This window comes from Pan troglodytes, chromosome 1, assembly GCF_028858775.2.
Source record: "Pan troglodytes isolate AG18354 chromosome 1, NHGRI_mPanTro3-v2.0_pri, whole genome shotgun sequence".
Classification (NCBI taxonomy): domain Eukaryota; kingdom Metazoa; phylum Chordata; class Mammalia; order Primates; family Hominidae; genus Pan; species Pan troglodytes.
In genome coordinates, this window is record NC_072398.2 from 130,508,351 (window position 1) to 130,530,735 (window position 22,385).

The 22,385-nt window shown below is 38.9% G+C and overlaps 1 pseudogene; it reads right to left on the bottom strand.

Moving 5' to 3' along the window:
* Nucleotides 1-18,051: 18,051 nt before the first annotated feature.
* LOC107973964 (large ribosomal subunit protein eL42-like) lies at nt 18,052-18,372 on the bottom strand (annotated as a pseudogene).
* Nucleotides 18,373-22,385: the final 4,013 nt, after the last annotated feature.

The following is a 22,385-nucleotide window of genomic DNA, read 5'->3' on the forward strand; positions in this document are numbered from 1 at the left end:
ACAGAGGAAGAGTCCTGTTAAAAGGAGATTTTGCAATGTTTTTATTATAAAACTGTTCCTTAGAAGCATATAGTCTCTGTTGGATTTTTGAATAAATAAATGTTTATATGATGTGAACTGTATCCAACTATTATTTGCAAGAGATAATAAAGAGCTGACTAATACCATCTTTAGCAAGGACATTGAAAACTTCCTCATCCAGGAAGACAATGCTTAAGAGGGCAAATTTAACCAATGAGGTGCCGTGTTTTTTAAAAAAAGAGTCAAATGATAATAATTAATAACAAGCTTCAAAGCAATTTTCCCCAAAATATAAAATTCAAGAACTAAAATTCAAGAATGTTAAGTTTCCTACGTCTAACAAAATGAAATATTTTATCTTGTGCATCATGCTATGCAAATATATAAAAGCTCCCACGCACATAATTTTTAGTGTGTAAGTCTCATATGAAGGCAGATTTTTGTGGTAAGTAATTTTTCATCTATTTCTTTGGAAAGGAAATGGAAATTGTCAAAATAGCCTATGGTCATTTTTTTCCTTTCAATTTCTAAATTTTTTTCTGATTATTAAAATAATATGTTTATTCATAAAGTACATACAAGTGTAAAAGAACAGGAAAAAAATTAGCCATTAATATCTTGCCATATTTTATCTTTTTAAATTCTTTACATAACTGAAATCTAGTATATAAATTTAGTATCTTGACTTTTTTCCACTTACCATCTTTGTGAATATATTTAGACCTGTTTCTGATTGCTTTCCTATTATACATCCCTAGAAGAATAAATAGGGTGTAAACATTTGAAAGACTTTAAAGTATACTGCCAAATTGCTTTCCAGAAATTTTGTACCCATTTGATAAGGATGCTCATTCTGTCTCACTCTGCTTAGCACTTGATTTAAAGAAAACTGTTCTTTGCTAATGTAAAAGACAAAAATGTAGTTTTCTTTTTGTTTTAATTTGTACTTCTTTGAGTCCTAGTGAGATCATTTACATTTACTGGATTGTTACATTTTTATTATGTGAATGGAAGATTCACGTCCTTTGCCCATTTACCTCCCAAGGTCTTGCTGCTTTAAAAAAATCATTTTGTATGAGTTATTAATAGATTAAAATCATACATCCGTCTATCATACTTCTTGCAAAAACCACTTTCTTCATTCTAAGTTACACTGATGGGAAGTTGAACTGATGAGAAAACATTACTTTTATAACAGCTTTTAAAAAAATAAAGAAGGGAGCCAAGATGGCCAAATAGGAACAGCTGCAGTCTACAGCTGCAAGCATGAGCAATGCAGAAGATGGGTGATTTCTGCATTTCCAACTGAGGTACCTGGTTCATCTCACTGGGGAGTGTCATACAGTGGGTGCAGGACAGTGGGTACAGTGCACCATGCATGAGCCGAAGCAGGGCAAGGCATCACCTCACCCAGGAAGCACAAGGGGTCAGGGAATTCCCTTTCCTAGTCAAAGAAAGGGATGACAGACGGCACCTGGAAAATCAGGTCACTCCCAACCTAATACTGCGCTTTTCCAATGGTCTTAGCAAAGGGCACACCAGGAGATTATATCATGCGCCTGGCTCAGAGGGTCCTACGCCCACAGAGCCTCACTCATTGCTAGCACAGCAAGGCGGCAGCAAGCCTGGGGGAGGGGTGCCTGCCATTGCTGAGGCTTGAGTAGGTAAACAAAGAGGCCAGGAAGCTCGAACAGGGTGGAGCCCATGGCAGCTCAAGGAGGCCTACCGGCCTGTGTAGACTCCACCTCCGGAGGCAGGGCATAGCCAAACAAAAGGAGGCAGAAACCACTGCAGACTTAAATGTCCCTGTCTGACAGCTTTGAAGAGAGTAGTGGTTCTGCCAGCACACAGCTGGAGATCTGAGAACAGACAGACTGCCTCCTCAAGTGGGTCCCTGACCCCCAAGTAGCCTAACTGGGAGGCACCCCCCAGTAGGGGCAGACTGACACCTCACACTGCTGGGTACTCCTCTGAGACAAAACTTCTAGAGGAACGATCAGGCAGCAACATTTGCTGTTCACCAATATCCACTGTTCTGCAGCCTCCGCTGGTGATACCCAGGCAAACAGGGTCTGGAGTGGACCTCCAGCAAGCTCCAACAGACCTGCAGCTGAGGGTTCTGACTGTTAGAAGGAAAAATAACAAACAGAAAGGACATCCACACCAAAACCCCATCTGTACGTCACCATCATCAAAAACCAAAGGTAGATAAAACCACAAAGATGGGGAAAAAACAGAGCAGAAAAACTGGAAACTCTAAAAATCAGAGCACCTCTCCTCCTCCAAAGGAACGCAGCTCTATACCAGCAACAGAACAAAGCTGGACGGAGAATGATTTTGACGAGTTGAGAGAAGAAGGCTTCAGATGATCAAGCTACTCCGAGCTAAAGGAGGAAGTTCAAACCCAAGGCAAAGAAGTTAAAAACCTTGCAAAAAAATTAGATGGATGGCTAACTAGAATAACAAATGCAGAGAAGTCCTTAAAGGACCTGATGGAGCTGAAAACCATGGCATGAGAACTACGTGACAAATGCACAAGCCTCAGTAGACGATTCGATCAACTGGAATAAAGGGTATCAGTGATGGAAGATCAAATGAATGAAATGAAGCAAGAACAGAAGTTTAGAGAAAAAAGAATGAAAAGAAACAAACAAAGCCTCCAAGAAATATAGGACTATGTGAAAAGACCAAATCTACGTCTGATTGGTGTACCTGAAAGTGACGGGGAGAATGGAACCAAGTTGGAAAACACTCTGCAGGATATTATCAAGGAGAACTTCCCCAGTCTAGCAAGGCAGGCCAACATTCAAATTCAGGAAATACAGAGAATGCCACAAAGATACTCCTCGAGAAGAGCAACTCCAAGACACATAATTGTCAGATTCACCAAAGTTGAAATGAAGGAAAAAATGTTAAGGGCAGCCAGAGAGAAAGGTCGGGTTACCTACAAAGGGAAGCTCATCAGACTAACAGCGTATCTCTCGGCAGAAACTCTGCAAGCCAGAAGAGAGTGGGGGCCAATATTCAACATTCTTAAAGAAAAGAATTTTCAACCCAGAATTTCATTTCCAGCCAAACTAAGCTTCATAAGTGAAGGAGAAATAAAATCCTTTACAGACAAGCAAATGCTAAGAGATTTTGTCACCACCAGGCCTGCCCGAAAAGAGCTCCTGAAGGAAGCACTAAATATGGAAAGGAAAAATCGCTACCAGCCACTGCAAAAACATGCCAAATTGTAAAGGCCTATCGAGGCTAGGAAGAAACTGCATCAACTAACGAGCAAAATAACCAGCTAACATCGTAATGACAGGATAAAATTCACACATAACAATATTAACCTTAAATGTAAATGGGCTAAGTGCCCCCAATTAAAAGACACAGACTGGCAAATTGGATAAAGAGTCAAGACCCATCAGTGTGCTGTATTCAGGAAACCCATCTCACGTGCAGAGACACACAAAGGCTCAAAATAAAGGGATGGAGGAAGATCTACCAAGCAAATGGAAAACAAAAAAAGGCAGGGGTTGCAATCCTAGTCTCTGATAAAACAGACTTTAAACCAACAAAGATCAAAAGAGACAAAGAAGGCCATCACATAATGGTAAAGGGATAAATTCAACAAGAAGAGCTAACTATCCTAAATATACATGCACCCAATACAGGAGCACCCAGATTCATAAAGCAAGTCCTGAGTAACCTACAAAGAGACTTAGACTCCCACACAATAATAATGGGAGACTTTAACACCCCACTGTCAACATTAAACAGATCCATGAGACAGAAAGTTAACAAGGATATCCAGGAATTCAACTCAGCTCTGCACCAAGAAGACCTAATAGACATCTACAGAACTCTCTCCACCCCAAATCAACAGAATATACATTCTTTTCAGCACCACACCGCACCTATTCCAAAATTGATCACATACTTGGAAGTAAAGCACTCCTCAGCAAATGTAAAGGAATGGAAATAATAAAAAACTGTCTCTCAGACCACAGTGCAATCAAACTAGGACTCAGGATTAAGAAACTCACTCAAAACCGCTCAACTACATGGAAATTGAGCAACCTGCTCCTGAATGACTACTGGGTACATAATGAAATGAAGGCAGAAATAAAGATGTTCTTTGAAACCAATGAGAACAAAGACAGAACATAACAGAATCTCTGGGACATATTCAAAGCATTGTGTAGAGGGAAATTTATAGCACTAAATGCCCACAAGAGAAAGCAGGAAAGATCTAAAATTGACACCCTAACATCACAATTAAAAGAACCAGAGAAGCAAGAGCAAACACATTCAAAACCAAGCAAAGGCAAGAAATAACTAAGATTAGAGCAGAACTGAAGGAAATAGAGACACAAAAAACCCTTCAAAAAGTCAATGAATCCAGGAGCTGGTTTTTTGAAAAGATCAACAAAACTGATAGACTGCTAGCAAGACTAATAAAGAAGAAAAGAGAGAAGAATCAAATAAACACAATAAAAAATGATAAAGGGGATATCACCACCAATCCCACAGAAATACAAACTACCATCAGAGAATACTACAAACATCTCTACGCAAATAAACTAGAAAATCTAGAAGAAATGGATAAATTCCTCGACACATACACATTTCCAAGACTAAACCAGGAAGAAGTTGAATCTCTGAATAGACCAATAACAGGCTCTGTAATTGAGGCAATAATTAATAGCTTACCAACCAAAAAAAGTCCAGGACCAGATGGATTCACAGCCGAATTCTAACAGAGGTACGAGGAGGAACTGGTACCATTCCTTCTGAAACTATTCCAATCAATAGAAAAAGAGGGAATCCTCCCTAACTCATTTTATGAGGCCAGCATCATCCTGATACCAAAGCCTGGCAGAGCCACAACAAAAAAAGAGAATTTTAGACCAATATCCCTGATGAACATTGATGCAAAAATCCTCAATAAAATACTGGCAAACCAAATCCAGCAGCACATCAAAAAGCTTATCTACCATGATCAAGTGGGCTTCATCCCTGGGATGCAAGGCTGTTTCAACATACGCAAATCAATAAATGCAATCCAGCATATAAACAGAACCAAAGACAAAAACCACATGATTATCTCAATAGACGCAGAAAAAGCCTTTGACAAAATTCAACAACTCTTCATGCTGAAAACTCTCAATAAATTAGGTATTGATGGGATGTATCTCAAAATAATAAAAGCTATCTATGACAAACCCACAGCCAATATCATACTGAATGGGCAAAAACTGGAAGCATTCCCTTTGATAACTGGCACAAGACAGGGATGCCCTCTCTCACCACTCCTATTCAACATAGTGTTGGAAGTTCTGGGCAGGACAATCAGGCAGGAGAAGGAAATAAATGGTATTCAATTAGGAAAAGAGAAAGTCAAATTGTTCCTGTTTGCAGTTGACATGATTGTATTATCTAGAAAACCCCATTGTCTCAGCCCAAAATCTCCTCAAGCTGATAGGCAACTTCAGCAAAGGCTCAGGATACAAAATCAATGTGCAAAAATCACAAGCATTCTTATACACCAATAAAAGACAAACAGAGAGCCAAATCATGAGGGAACTCCCATTCACAATTGCTTCAAAGAGAATAAAATACCTAGGAATTCAACTTACAAGGGACGTGAAGGACCTCTTCAAGGAGAACTACAAACCACTGCTCAATGAAATAAAAGAGGATACAAACAAATGGAAGAACATTTCATGCTCATGGGTAGGAAGAATCAATATCATGAAAATGGACATACTGCCCAAGGTAATTTATAGATTCAATGCCATCCCCATCAAGCTACCAATGACTTTTTTCACAGAATTGGAAAAAACTACTTTAAAGTTCATATGGAACCAAAAAAGAGCCCGCATTGCCAAGTCAATCCTAAGCCAAAAGAACACAGCTGAAGACATCACACTACCTGACTTCAAACTATACTACAAGGCTACAGTAACCAAAACAGCATGGTACTGGTACCAAAACAGAGATATAGACCAATGGAACAGAACAGAGCCCTCAGAAATAATGCTGCACATTTACAGCTATCTGATCTTTGATAAACCTGACAAAAACAAGAAATGGGGAAAGGATTCCCTATTTAATAAATGGTGCTGGGAAAACTGACTAGCCATATGTAGAAAGCTGAAACTGGATCCCTTCCTCACACCTTATACAAAAATTAATTCAAGATGGATTAAAGACTTACATGTTAGACCTAAAACCATAAAAACCCTAGAAGAAAACCTAGGCATTACCATTCAGGACACAGGCATGGGAAAGGACTTCATGTCTAAAACACCAAAAGCAATGGCAACGAAAGCCAAAATTGACAAATGGGATCTCATTAAACTAAAGATCTTCTGCACAACAAAAGAAACTACCATCAGAGTGAACAGGCAACCTACAGAATGGGAGAAAATTTTTGCAATCTACTCATCTGACAAAGGGCTAATATCCAGAATCTACAATGAACTCAAACAAGTCTACAAGAAAAAAACAACCCCATCAACAAGTGAGTGAAGGATATGAACAGACATTTCTCAAAAGAAGACATTTATGCAGCCAAAAGACACATGAAAAAATGCTCATCACTGGCCATCAGAGAAATGCAAATCAAAACCACAATGAGATACCATCTCACACCAGTTAGAATGACGATCATTAAAAAGTCAGGAAACAACAGGTGCTGGAGAGGATGTGGAGAAATAGGAACACTTTTACACTGTTGGTGGGACTGTAAACTAGTTCAACCATTGTGGAAGTCAGTGTGGCGATTCCTCAGGGATCTAGAACTAGAAATACCATTTAACCCAGCCATCCCATTACTGGGTATATACTCAAAGGATTATAAAACATGCTTCTATAAAGACACATGCACACGTATGTTTATTGTGGCACTATTTGCAATAGCAAAGACTTGGAGCCAACCCAAATGTCCAACAATGATAGACTGGATTAAGAAAATGTGGCACATATGCACCATGGAATACTATGCAGCCATAAAAAAGGATGAGTTCATATCCTTTGTAAGGACATGGATGAAGCTGGAAACCATCATTCTCAGCAAACTATTGCAAGGACAAAAAACCAGACACCGCATGTTCTCACTCATAGGTGGGAATTGAACAATGAGAGCACATGGACACAGGAAGGGGAACATCACACACCGGGGCCTGTTGTGGGGTGGGGGAAGGGGGGAGGGATAGCATTAGGAGATATACTTAATGTTAAATGACGAGTCAATGGGTGCAGCACACCAACATGGCACATGTATACATATGTAACAAACCTGCACGTTGTGCACATGTACCCTAAAACTTAAAGTATAACTAAATAAATAAATAAATAAATAAAAATAAAATAAAATAAAAAAATTTTAAAAAAGAAATATTCATACGATGTTGATTATAAGACATCGATACTAGCGATGTTAAAATGCATATAATGCTACAATATTAAAATATGGAGAATGTTAAAATGTAGAGTTGGCTCTGAATAGGTACAGCATGATTTTATTGTGGATTCTTGTAATTGATTATATCATGTGATGAGTATTGTTACTAGAGAGAGTAATATGACCCAATATCTCAAAGTATACCCAGTTTGATAAGATGCACGAATTTTAATATAGCTCATAAAATGTTGAATCAGTGGCAGTTACTTGACCTTGGATCATAAATTACTCTAAGCCTTTAGTTGATAAGTGCTGCTTGATGATGTAGTAACTTATGGGCAAGAATTCTGTTGTGAATGTTAATGCCATCTGTTGAGTTATGATGTGCTAGTTCATTCTAGTTATTGTCAGGAAACTTACACAGATCTATCTGTCTATACCTATACCATATATCTATACATGTATATGTCTATCACTCTATCTATCCTGTGTGTGTTTTTGTGTATGAAATGAGTTATTAACGTTGAATGTTTACCATCTACAAAAGCTGCCACCACAGGGCCACTTTTCCAGAACCCTTTTCATGTCCATTGTCTATCAAGAATCATAGAAAGGCCTAGAAAATGTGGTCACTTTGAAACATGAGGTTTATTGACCTGGAGTTATATATATGTAACTTATTACAGTGGAATAATCTAAATTGGGTTTCCCTTATTGGATAAAAAGTATTTCTTGTATCTAAAGCCTGAACATGGTACTGTAATTATTCCTCCTTACTACTCACTGGTCCAGGGATATTTTGTAACCCCTCACAATAACAATAAACACAGCTATCAACTGAGGGTATTAATGTGTTAATCACTTCAGAAATTTTGTGAAGAAAGAATAGTCCACATGGAACCAATAAATTGACTTCAACTTATTTATGTATTCATTCCAACATTTTTTGAGCACCTTCTGTGTGCCAGGCACTGTTCTGTGTACTGGGGCAAACAAGAAAGACAAGGTCTCTGATTTCATGGTATTTACGATGCAATGGTTTTGGGGTGAGGAACAGACAATAAACAAGTGAACAAATAAGAAAATGTCAGAATGTGAATACGTGCCATGAAGAAAATAAAAATATAAAAAAATAAAAATATGTGGTAGTGACTGGTGGGTGTTACTTTAGTCGATATTGCCAGGCAAGACCTGTCTAAGTAAATGTGTACTGATAGGGTGCCCAGGACGATTCTCTCTTGAGTCCAGAGCTCATCTGCACCTGCCACTATATAATAAAGTTTTATCTCTATGACCACAAGACAATGGTTTAAATTAATTGAAGTCTGTTGGTCTTGTATTAAAAGTAGCTTGATGCAACTCATCTGTAACGTGAGAGTTTATAATTAGGTATAAATATGATTTGAAATGTAAGATAACAGTTGGTTTTGGGCAATATAATTTAAAATAGTTACAAGATACCTCATACACAAGCAGTCTGGCTGACTTCCATGAGAACAACTATCTCAGGTAGCCCCTTAAACAAAAGACTGTTTGTGGTTATTTTTCCAGGGCAGCTGCTGACCTAAGACTGCTGATGGAATAACTGTTTCTCTGTGTCTGAATGAGCAAACCCAGTTCCTTTAGGATCCCATGGTTGCCAAAGCAAAGCTAATTCAGTCCCTACATCCTTGTGCTCCATCTCTTGGAATGATGGGAAAATGTAACATTTGCTCCCCTGCTGGTCTAGGAACCCTCCTTTTCTTCCCCTTTACCATGCGTCCAGGCATGGTGGGAGAGGACAATAATCCATGCTTTTGTTTTACACATTTTCTGAGTACAGGTCATTCTACTTTTAGTTAGATTTTTTAAATTAGTCTGTAATTAGCCAACACAACTCAGTCTCACCTCCCTGTTAATCCAGCCCTGCTGGATCTTGTCTTTATTTAAAATTTAGACACTTTGTTCAATATGGATTTTTTGCATTAACTTTGAGTCTCAAAATATTGTATTAAAATATTATTTGTCTTGATCACTAAGATCTTTGGCGCCCCCTAAAATTTTGCCTGACTTATGTCACACTAGTCCCAACCCTGTATTGAATGATGTTAGAGCAGAGCCCACCAACTGACCACAATGAACTGTAAGAAATACATGTTTGTTGTGCTAAGCCACTGAGATATGAGTGCACTTGTTATAGCAGCTGATGTCACTTACCCTAACGAATACAACTCATTAATCGCTCCTGAAATCTTACTCAGTGGATATTTCTTAAGCTTTTCCTTTATTTCGTAAAGAGTTAGATTGCTGTATTATCCAAAACTTCTTTTGTGGATAACTCAGGAGGAAAGCCAACAATTAGCTTCTATTACCATTTTGGAATCCATTAAAGACCTTATATATCTCCCATTCTAATAGCATACATATACAATTCTTGAGAAGCAGGATTGCAGAGGGATTCTATGTGTAGACTGTGGAGTCAGATATTCCACATCTGAATTTCAGTTTGGTAGAATGTGAAATCTTAGACTAGATACTAACTTCCGTAAACCTCAATTACTTCTTCTATAAAATGGGGCACATAATAATACCTCCTGTTACATGAGGAATAAATGAGATAAAACTTAGCATAGAGTAAGCACATGATAATTATTAGCAGTTACTATTCTAATTTTCTTTTGGTTGGAGCCACTTCTTACCTCTCTGCCTTTGTTATTTGATGGAAATTTGAATTGGGAGGATAATTATCAATCAAAATTACTTGATTTCTTTTTGCAGAATCATTGATGTTAAATGGAAATTTGAACTGCATATTAAACAAGCTGTACTATGGAGAAGTCCTGTGGCAGTCCTGTAGCTGGAGAAGGAAATAATACCGACAGGAAAGGTGACAGGAACCTTTTGGATTGCCACATCCAGAGACTCAGGTGCCAAGGCTGGCTCCAGAGAGCTTGGTCTCCCACCCATATGGGAGCCATCAGCAGGGGAATTGTAAATAAGGGTGGAGTCTCCTCACCCATTGGATTAAATTCAAAATTTGCAATGGCAGTGAGAATTAAGATATCTTTGCCAAAAAGATATCAAGAGAAACAATGGATGTTGGAATTTTCTTTTGAAGTCAATTTCCCAATGGGAACTTTTTTTCCTTGCTTGTTACCTGTAAGTGTCTCAATTCACAGAAAGGATTACTAACACAAAGAAAAATGTTACAACATTCCCCAATGTTTTAATGACTATTTATAGGAAAGATTCTCCTTTGGCTGATGAGAGAAGATGAGACGGGATAAGAGAATTAATTTCGTTTCAATTTACAGAAAATATTTGCTTCCTGGATTATAGACTCATAGAAGCTTAAAGCCAAGAGGGACCTTAGAAATCACAAAATCACTCAAACTTTAATTTATTCCTTTTTTGTTGTTGCAAAAACGAAGGCCTCAAAAGGAAGTAGAAGCCAGGTCCCCTGGTTCTTGTCTAATGTTTATTCATTATGATATGATTTTTTGCCCGGTATGTTAGTCAGCTGTTTTTAAAGTTCTGCAGTTACACAAAAGCCTTCCAATGACCTTCATGCCACCCAGACTTTGCAGCAGGATATTGATATCATCTTCATAGTTGTAAGTTCTAATTCTTCTTATACTTAAAATATTTGAAGTGGAAGGGATCAAGCAAGGGTTTAAAAATTAATACCAATATCTATTCAAAAGGACGAGCAATAAATTTTAGCTGCTTAGCGCTGGGACTGAGACATTCATCTGCTCTTGTTATTTACATCCTGAAATAAAATGATCCATGCTTTTGTAGAATACAGAAAGGAGGAGCAGCTGTGGAAGGGCTAATGGCCAAAGAGATTATCTTTGGAGGCACTTACGAGAGTCTAAGTGGCACAAAATCGAGAGAAATTATGCTGTTACACTACTTTACACATTAACTCAACAAATATAAATATGTGCCACATGCTGCATGGGAAATGGTGAACCAAAGGCTGGGCTTTAAAGGGAGGCAAGCATGTCAGAGTAAGTAATGCAATCTGCTAAGCACAGTAACTAACTTGGATCTGAAGGGTCAGGCAGGGCTATAGGGATGAAGACTGGCTTTGCAGAGTGAGTAATCACAGGTGGACAAGACAGAAGAGGTGTTCTTAAGCAGAGGAAACAGTAAATTGTAAATGTCTTTCATAGGAGATGGTGCCTCATGAGCTAAATTCTGAAGGATGAGTAAGACTAGGTGGACAAGATAGGAAAGAACAATTCTGGCAGAGGAAGAAAAGCAAAGCAAACTACTAAGCTTCATTACAGATTTCATAAGCTCCAGAAGGTCAGGGGCCGTGTGCTGCTCAACTTGGTAATCCTGACTCTAGCACAAAGCCTGGCCAAGGGTACGATATTGGAATGAATGATGGGTGAGTAAATCAATGAATGCATCTGGGAGGCAGGTATTCTCATTTTCAGTCCTCAGACTTTGGCACTGTGCCCCCAAATAGTGCCTGGGAATTTCCATATTTTTCCAAACTCCCCTGAACTTCTAGCATGAGGCATCCGTCATGCCTCTGTGACCAAGGGTAACATTTGGCAACAACTGCAGCTGCCCAAGACTCATCAGTTTGAAGCGGAGGAAGGCACTGTTTTCTTAGCTTTGGGCTCTGCTGGGAAATGGAGTAAACCTTAATACAGAGATAAAAACATTCCTGCAGGATAAATCAAGTTGTCCCTTTATAAAAACATGGACTAGGGGGTGTGGGTGTGAGTGGTAAGCATATTAAACTCTCCCTTACAGAGTGGGCAATCTTCCTTTGAAGTTACTCTTTAAATAAAGTATCGTTGATTGTAGCTGGATAAGGTTCGCTGTCCCTCTGGCTACAGAGGTGACATGAGTTCAAGAGCAAAGTGGCTAACACTCTCCAGACCCCTCATCCCCGAAGCTTTCTTGCGTGCACTAAAGGTTAAGCTAGCAAACTGTGGTTGCAAGGGCACGGGGAAATGTTACTTTCATTATGTCGGGTTTTTTTAAGTATAAAAACAAGACATGTAAGTGGTAAATGTTTTTTCAAACAGAACAAAAGGATAGCATAATCAAGTAATATGAGTTACTGTTGAACTTAAGTGATAAGTAAATGGGAGAAAGGTCAATATATCAATGTTTCCACCTTGTGTATGCTTGTAATTTTCCATTATAAAACATTATAAAAGAGTTACCATTCCTCCTCATGGTCTGTATTCCCTTAGACTCCCTATCCCACTCTCCAGTTAGATATGATAATGATTTCTTCTATATTCTTCCCCAAATTTTCTGACCATTTACAAGCTCATTTATGCATATACAGAGCCTATACTTTTTGTAAATAGTATTTTACAAAGTATATTATTCTGTACCTTGAGTTTTTTCTTCTTTACAATATAATGAGATTTTCCACGGCAGAATATGTAGTTCTACTTCATACTTTTAATGGCTGTTTAGCATTCCATCAGAAGTAGATAACAGTCTGTAGTATTAACTTTATTTACATCTTTGCAAATATAATAGGTGAAGAAGTATTTCATTAATTCTAAGTGAGGTTCAGTCTTTTTTTCATATGTTTATTGGTCATTGACATTTCTTTTTCTGTTAATTGCCCATTTGGGTCTTTTGCTCATTTCTCTTTAGGGATGGATTTTGGGGGGATTTTTTTCCTTTTTTGTAATATCCCTCTAATAACAAGGCAATTTTTCTTTTTTCTGATGTGTGCTGCAGATATGTGGGGCGCAGTATAGTGGTGTGGTTGAGAGTGACCCTCTGGAGCCAGATGACCAGCTGCCTGAACACTTGTAACTTTGTCTTGGTCTCAATTGTGACAATATGGCCATCCTACTCCATTGAAATATACTATTGGTAGATAATGTTATAAGACTTGTCACAATTGAGACCAAGAACGCCAGAGGGGAAAAACTTTTCTCAGCACACAAAGAATTATAAACCTTCCTACAAGCCTTTCCCAAGAGCTTTCACAGATGGATCCAGAACACAGTGACTGCTGTCAGAGGCTGAAAGCTTCCCATTTTGCAGACTGATGGCTCATTTGGAAGTGCAACCCCTCCAGGAGTCCCTGACTACTGAACCATCTCTGCCTCCCACGACTTCCTTCTCTTCTCTTCTCACCCACTTACTTACCTACTCCCCCAACCAGGAGATCAACTTCTTGGTGTACTCTCAGCCAGGGAAACTCACCAAACACAGTAGAAAAAACCTTGTTATCCTTGATCCCCACCCAAGACCTAAGCCCAACTGGTATCCCGTTCTCTTCCTTCTCAACCCAATCCCCATTCCTCTCCTCCCTTCCAGATCTTCACTCTGAGCCCTCTGTAACTCTCATCCCATGATCCAGCCCCCTACAGCCTGGACCTCTTCATTGAGCCTTCCCTCCTTGACTTGATTGAAACCTGGCTCCCCCAGAAACACTCAGCAGCCCTGTCTCAAGTGAAAGCTGCTCTTTTCCCCACATTCCATATAAAACCTTTGGATCAAAAGGTTAGGTCATGATCTTCTTTACTCCCTACTTCTGCTTCCAGGCCATTTCTCCCTTACCACTTGTGAAATTTTTTCTATTTCTTGCCACTAAACTTACACATTTACCTTTTCGTTCAATCCTCTTTTCCTCCCATTTCAATATTCCTCCCTGTCTAGGGTTAACCTCTCCACTTGTTCTCTTGATCTTATTCCCCTCCCACCACTTATCCTACTGTTTTTTCTCCCCCTCTTGTACCTTCATCCTCTTCTCCATGGATGACCCCTTCCCATCAGCATAGTTGGCAGAACAACTAGTGGACCCAGTGGGTAATGGTTAACAGCACAGACTCTGGAGCCAGGTAGCCTAGAGACAGATGCTGACACCACTCTTTCCTAGCTGCATGGCTATATGGTACTTTTTTTATCTGTAAAATGGAGACAATAAGAATATCTCTCTTTATGAGGATTAAATCAGTGAACATGTGTAAAGCATTTAGAACAGTGCCAGCCCATTCCCAGGTATTATGTAAGCATTTGTTAAGTAATTCAGCATTTTAAGACATCTCTCCCTTTCCACATGAATCTAACACACAAACAATATGCTCTTCCTAGCTCCCAGTGTCTTCTGCACTCAACACCCTATTGTCTTTCCTTCCCTGGACCAGCCAGCTGTACTTTTTGAGTCTCCTACATTTATTTCACCACTTTGTCACTTTATGTTTATAACCCAACTTCCAATTGACCTCCTGCAATTGGAATTCAATAAATCTAGTCTTACCAAGGGCATGACTTGCAACCTCCTACTTGAATCCATAGTCACTTTTTAGTCCTCATTCACTTGTCATAGGTGTTTAGTGTCACCAATTATTCCCTCCTTAAAAGGCTCACTAGAGCTAGAAGACTAGCTCCATGCCACCATCTCTTCTGTTTCTCAACCCAGCAATGCAGCCACTCCTCTTCCTCCTTTTTATGCTCCTTTTGTTGGCAAAATCCCTTAAACAGGGGTGTACTTAGGTTTCTCTTCTAGGTTCTTCCTGTGATCTCAGGCTTACCATCCATATGCAGTTGATTTTCAAATCTCTGTATCTATCCAGCCAGCTGCCTCTTGGAGATCAGCATTTGGATGAGGCACTAAACTCAGTAAGTTCAAATGTGTAAATTAGTGTGCCTCCTTCCAAACATTTCCTACTATCTGAGTTCCTGCTCTTAGAGAATGGTGCCAGCATTCACCCTGTTGCCCAAGTTTGAAATCCAGACTCACTTCCTGGATGTGCCCCCTACCTAAGTCTCCACATCTTACAAATCATCTATTGGCTCTAATATCTTCTAAGTCGAATTTCTTCTCCAAAAACTGCCACTACCTTCACTAAGTTTATTTTAATTTCTGGCCTAGATTACTGTCTCCAGACTTGCCCTGTCTCCTCCTCACTAAAGCCCAAGTGATCCTTCCAAAACTGATTGGATTCCCTGTCTCCCTGGCTAAAAGCATGTTAATGACTATCCATTGCCCTAGAGTCAATCCAAATTCTTAACCCAGTAACTAGGGTATCTTGGAGGTCACTTGCACCTGCCACAGAGGTGATTTTTAAGAGGAGGAATTTTGTGACCCGATTGTTAAATTGTTGGTAGCTGAAATTCATGCCATGGAAATCAGCACATGTCCCCAGTGCTAGTTAATTAGCATACTTCATCTACCCAGCCTCATCTCTTAACACTCCCCTGCTGGAATTCTGCTGTTCAGCCAGACTGAACTACTGTCAATTGTCTCTCACTTCTGCACCCTTATACCACCACTTTCTCTGGAGGGAATCTTCTCCGCTCGCTCCTGGCTGTTTCCCAGTCATCATTTAGGTCTTACATTAGCAGCCACCTTCTCAAAGAGGACTTTTCAGAGGCTCTGCCCTCAGGTTGACCAATGCAACCCTTCTATGTACTCTCACAACATCCTGTGCTACATTAGCCATTGTCTACATCTGTGACTACTTACACATTGAGGGCTTGCTACTTTCTACACAATGTAAAAAGGGTTGAAATTCATAACCTTATTTAATCCTCACAGCAATCATATGAGATGGTTACTATCTTAGATGAAGACACGGCCTAAGATCAGTTGTCATTTGTACACAGTAACACATCATTTATCAAACGCCTGGTACTTATCTGAGTACATAATACTTACCCATTCATTTGTCTGAATCACTTACTAGCCTGTAAGCTCCATGAGGTTAGGGTCTGCCTTTTATACCCAATACTGGCACTTGGTAGATGTTCAACATATGTAGATATTAAATAAATTAACTGTAAAATACCAAAATAACTGCTTGCTATATTCTTATTTTTATTTCCAACTTTTATTTTAAGGTTAGGAGTACACGTGCAGGATGTGCAGGTTTGTAACATAGGTAAACATGTGCCATGATGGTTTGCTGCACAGATCATCCCATCACCCAATTATTAAGCCCAGCATCCATTAACTATTCTTCCTGATCCTCTCCCCTGTCGCCCCCGCAATGCCCTCCAGTAGGCTCCAGTGTGTGTTGTTCTCTGCCATGTGTCCATGCGTTCTCATCATTTAGCTCCCACTTATATGTAAGAACATGTCATATTTGGTTTTCTCTTCCTGTGTTAGTTTGCTAAGGATAATGGCCTCCAGCTCCATCCATGTCCCTGCAAAGGACATGATCTTGTTCCTTTTTATGGCTGCATAGTATTCCATGGTGTATATGTACCACATTTTCTGTGTCTAGCCTATCATTGATGGACATTCAGGTTGATTCCATGTCTTTGCTGTTGCGAATAATGCTGCAATGAACATACCTGTGTATGCATCTTTATAATAGAATGATTTATATTCCTTTGGGTGTATATACCCAGTAATGGGATTGCTTGGTCAAATGGTATTTCTGCCTATAGGTCTTTGAGGAATTGCCACACTGTCTTCCACAATGGCTGAACTAATTTGCACCCTCATCAGCAGTGTAAAAACATTCCTTTTTCTCCCAACTTCACCAGCACCTGTTGTTTTTTGACTTTTTAACAGTAGTCATCCTGACTGGTGTAAAATGGTATCTCATTGTGGTTTTGATTTGCATTTATTTAATGATCAGTGATGTTGAGCTTTTTCTCATATGTTTTTTGGCCACATGTATGTCTTCTTTGGAGAAATATCTGTTCATGTCCTTTGCCCACTTTCTAATGGGATTGTTTGTTTTTTTCTTGTAAATTTAAGTTCCTTATAGATGCTAGATATTAGACATTTGTCAGATGGATAGATTGCAAAAATTTTCTCCCATTCTGTAGGTTGTCTGTTTACTCTGTTGATAGTTTATTTTGCTGTGCAGAAGCTCTTTAGTTTGTTTATTTATTTATTCATTTATTTATTTATTTAGATGAAGTCTTGCTCTGTCACCCAGGCTGGAGTGTAGTGGCACGATCTTGGCTCACTGCAACCTCTGCCCCCTCTGTTCAAGTGATTCTGTGCCTGAGCCTCCCAAGTATCTGGGACTATAGGCGCATGCCAACATCCCTGTCTAATTTTTATATTTTTCATAGAGATGGGGTTTCACCATGTTGGCCGGGCTGATCTTGAACTCACATGATCTTGAACTCAGACCTCAGATGATCTGCCTGCCTTGGTCTCCCAAAGTGCTGGGATTACAGGTGTGAGCCACCACACCTGGCCTCTTTAGTTTAATTAAATCCCATTTGTCAATGTTTACTTTTGTTGCAATTGCTTTTGGCATCTTTGTCATGGAATCTTTGCCCATGCCTAAGTCCTGAATGGTATTGCCTAGGTTTTCTTCTAGGGTTGTTATAGTTTGAGGTTTTACATGTAAGTCTTTAATTCCTCTTGACTTGATTTCTGTCAAGGATGGTGTAAGGAAGGGGTCCAGCTCAAATTTTCTGCATATGGCTAGCCATTTCTTCCAGCAGCATTTATTAAATAGGGAATCATTTCCCCATTGCTTGTTTTGTCAGGTTTGTCAAAGATCAGATGGTTATAAGTGTGTAGTCCTATATTTAAGTTCTCTATTCTGTTCCATTGGTCTATGTGTCTGTTCTTGTACCAGTATTCTGCTGTTTTGGTTACTGTAGCCCAGTAGTATAGGTTTTTTTTTTCTTTTTAACATAAACTCAAGATTTTATTGTCTTCATAAAAAAACAAAAGATGATACTTAGAACTGGATCACTTGATCCTTTTTCTTTTTATCTCCTCATAGTTCAAAATGTTTGCATCTTTTAGTAGCCAGTATTCACTTAGATCTGCAGTTGGGCTGAACACACTCAAGCCTTAGCACAATCTTCTTTGTAGTTTTAGCCTTTTTCTGGAAAATCAGCTTAGTCTGCCCACCATAGCCACTCCGCTTCCTGTCATAATACCACTTTTCCTGGGCATACAGAAAATCCTTGCCCTTCTTGCACTGCATTACTTTGTGAGATTGGTGCTTGCCACACTTTTTACAGGAAGTCCGGTGGGTCTTAGAAATGTTCACCATGTTTGCACTAGCACTATCACCACAGAAAGAAAGAGGATGGGCCAGAAATGGAAGTATATAGGTGTAGTATAGTTTGAAGTCGGGTAGTGTAATGCCTTCAGCCTTGGTCTTTTTACTTAGGATTGCCTTGGCTATTCAGGCTCTTTTTTGGTTCCATATGAATTTTGAAACAGTTTTTTTTTTTTAATTCTGTGAAGAATGTCAATGGTAGTTTCATGGGGATAGCATTGAATCTATAAATTGCTTTGGGCAATATGGCCATTTTCACAATACTGATTCTTCCTATCCACGAGCATGGACTCTTTTCTATTTTTGTGTGTGTGTGTCCTCTGATTTCTTTGAGCACTGGTTTGTAGTTATCCTTATAGAGGTCCATCACTTCCCTTGTTAGCTGTATTTCTGGGTATTTTATTCTTTTTTGTGGCAATTGTGAATGGGAGTTCATTCATGATTTGGCTCTTGGCTTGCCTGTTGTTGGTGTATAGGAATGCTAACAATTTTTGCACGTTGATTTTATATCTAGAGACTGCTGAAGTTGCTTATCAGCTTAAGAAGCTTTTAGGCTGAGATGATGGGGTTTTCTAGATACAGGATCTCATCTGCAAACAAAGATAGTTTGACTTCCTCTCTTTCTATTTTAATAACCTTTATTTATTTCTCTTGCCTGATTTCCCTGACCAGAACTTCCAATACTATGTTGAATTGGTGAGAGAGGGCAAACTTATCTTCTGCCAGTTTTCAAGGGGAATGCCTCCAGCTGTTGCCCATTTGGTATGATATTTGCTGTGGGTTTGTCATAGATGGCTCTTATTAATTTGGGGTATGTTCCTTAAATACCTACTTTATTGAGAGTTTTTAAGATGAAGGATGTTGAATTTTATTGAAAGCCTTTGCTGCATCTATTGAGATAATCATGTGGTTTTTGTCTTTAGCACTGTTTATGTGAGGAACCACATTGATTGACTTGCACATATTAAACCTGTCTTGCATCCTGGGGATAAAGCCTGCTTGATTCTGATAGATAAGCTTTTTGATATGCTGCTGAATTCAGTTTGCCAATATTTTGTTCAGGATTTTTGCATTGATGTTAATCAAGGATATTGGCCTGAAATTTTGTTGTTGTTGTATCTCTGTCAGGTTTTTGTATCAGGGTGATGCTGGCCTCATAGAATGAGTTTGGGAGGAGTCCCTCCTTTTCAATCTTTTGGAATAGGTTTAGTAGAAAGGTGCCAGGTCTCCTTTTTACCTCTGGTAGAATTCAGTTGTGAATCTATCTGGTCCTTGGTTTTTTTGGTTGATAGGCTATTTATTACTGCCTCAGTTTCAAAACTTATTATTGGTCCATTCAGGGATTCCATTTCTTCCTAGTTCAGTCTTGGAACGTTGTATGTGTCCAGGAATTCATTCATTTTTTTCTAGATTTTCTAGTTTATGTGCATAAAGGTGTTTACAGTATTCTCTGATGGTTGTTTGTATGTCTGCAGAGTCAGTGGTAATATCCCCTTGATCATTTCTGATTGTGTTTACTTGAATTTTCTCTCTTTTCTTCTTTATTTTTCTACCTAGCGGTCTATTTATTTTATTAGTTTTTTTCAAAAAACCACCTCCTGTATTCATTGATCTTTGGACAGATTTTTCATGTCTGTATCTCCTTCAGTTTACTTCTGATCTTGGTTATTTCTTGCTTTCTGCTAGCTTTGGGGTTTGTTTGCTCTTGATTCTCCAGTTCTCTTAATTGTGATATTAGGTTGCTAACTTGACATCTTTCTAGCTTTATGCTTTGGGTATTTAGTGCTATAAATTTCCCTCTTAACACTGCTTTATCTGCATCCCAGAGATTCTGGTATGTTGTGTCTTTGTTCTCATTCATTTCAAAGAACTTCTTGATTTCTGCCTTAATTTCATTATTTTCCCAAAAGTCATTCAGGAGCAGGTTGTTCAATTTCCATGTACTTGTGTGGTTTTGAGTGAATTTCTTAATATTGAGTTCTAATTTGATTGTGCTGTAGTCCAAGAGACTGTTTATTATGATTTCAGTTATTTTGCATTTGCTAAGAAGTATTTTACCTCTGATTATGTGATCAATTCTAGAGTAAGAGTCACATGGCAATGAGAATGTATATTCTGTTGCTATTGGGTGGAGAGTTCTGTAGATATCTATCAGGTCCCCTTGATCCAGAGCGGAGTTCAGGTCCTAAATATTTTGTTAACTTTCTGTCTTTATGATCTGTCTACTATTGTCAGTGGGGTGTTAAAGTCTTCCAGTATTATTGTGTGGGAGTCTCTCTCTTTGAAGATCTCTAAGAACTTGCTTTATGAATCTGGTTGCCTCTGTATTAAGTGCTTATATTTAGGTATATCTAGGATAGTTAGCTCTTCTTATTGAACTGAACCCTTTACCATTATGTAATGCCCTTTTTTGTCTTTTTCTATTTTTCTTTTTGGTTTAAAGTCTGTTTTGTCAGAAACTAAGATTGCAACCCCTGCTTTTTTCTGTTTTCCATTTGCTGGGTAAATTTTCCTCCATCCCTTTATTTTGAGCCTATGTGTGTCTTTGCATATGAGATGGCTCTCTTAAAGACAGCATATCAGTGGGTCTTGGTTCTTAATCCAGCTTCCCATTTTGTGTCTTTTAATTGGTGCATTTAGCCCATTATATTTAAGGTTAGTATTTTTATGTGTCAATTTGATTCTGTCATCATGATATTAGCTGGTTATTTTACAGACTTACTTATGTGGTTGCTTCATATTGTCACTGGTCCGTGTACTTTTTGTACAGACCAGGGTGCATATTGTCACTGGTCTGTGTGTTTTTGTTGTGGCTGCTAATGGTTTTTCCTTTCCATATTTAGTGCTTCCTTCAGGAGCTCTTGTAAGGCAGGTCTGGTGGTAACAAATTCCCACAGCATTTGCTTGTCTGAAAAGGGTCTTATTTCTCCATGGCTTATGAATTAGTTCAGCCAGATATGAAGTTCTGGGTTGGAAATTCTTTTTCTTTAAGAATTTTGAATATTGGTCCCCAACCTCTTCAGGCTTGTAGGGTTTCCACTATTAGTCTGATGGGCTTCCCTTTGTAGGTGACCTTGCCTTTCTCTCTGGCTGCCTTTAACATTTTTTTTTTTTTCATTTTGATCTTGGAGAGTCTAAAGATTAAGTGTCTTGGGGATGATCCTGTGGAGTATCTTACTGGGGTTCTCTGCATTTCCTGAGTTTGAATGTTGGCCTGTCTAGCTAAGTTGGGGAAGTTCTCCCGGATGATATCCTGAAATGTGTTTCCAAATTGGTTCCATTCTCCCTATCTCTTTCACGTAGCCCAATCAGGCATAGATTTGGTCTCTTTACATAATCCCATATTTCTTGGAGGTTTCATTCATTCCTTTTTATTCTTTTCTCTCTATGCTTATCTGTCTGTCTTATTTCAGAAAGACAGTCTTCAAGCTCTGAGATTCTTTCCTCTGCTTGGTCTGTTCTGCTATTAATACTTGTGATTGCATTGTGAAGTTCTTGCAGTGTGTTTTTCAGCTCTATCATGTCAGTTATGTTCCTTACTATACTAGCTATTTTGGCTGTCAACTGCTGCATTGTTTTATCATGTTTCTTAGCTTCTTTGCATTGGGTTACAACATGCTCCTTTAGCTCAACAAAGTTTGTTTTTATCCACATTCTGAAGCCTAACTCTGTCATTTCAGCCAGGTCAGCCTCAGCCCAGTTCTGAGCCCCTGCTGGAGAAGTGTTGTGGTCATTCGGAGGAAAGGAGAAACTCTGGTTTTTTGAGTTTTCAGTGGTTTTGTGCTGACTTTTTCTCATCTTTGTGGATTTCTCTACCTTCAATCTTTGAGGTTGCTGACTTTGGATGGGGTTTTTGTGGGGTTTGTTGTTGTTTTGGCTTTTTTCTTTTAACAGTCTGGCCACTCTTCTGTAGGACTGCTGCGATTTTGCTAAGGGTCTGCTTCAGACCCTAATTGTCTCAGTTTTTCCAGTACCTGGAGGTATCTCCAGTGAAGGCTGTGAAA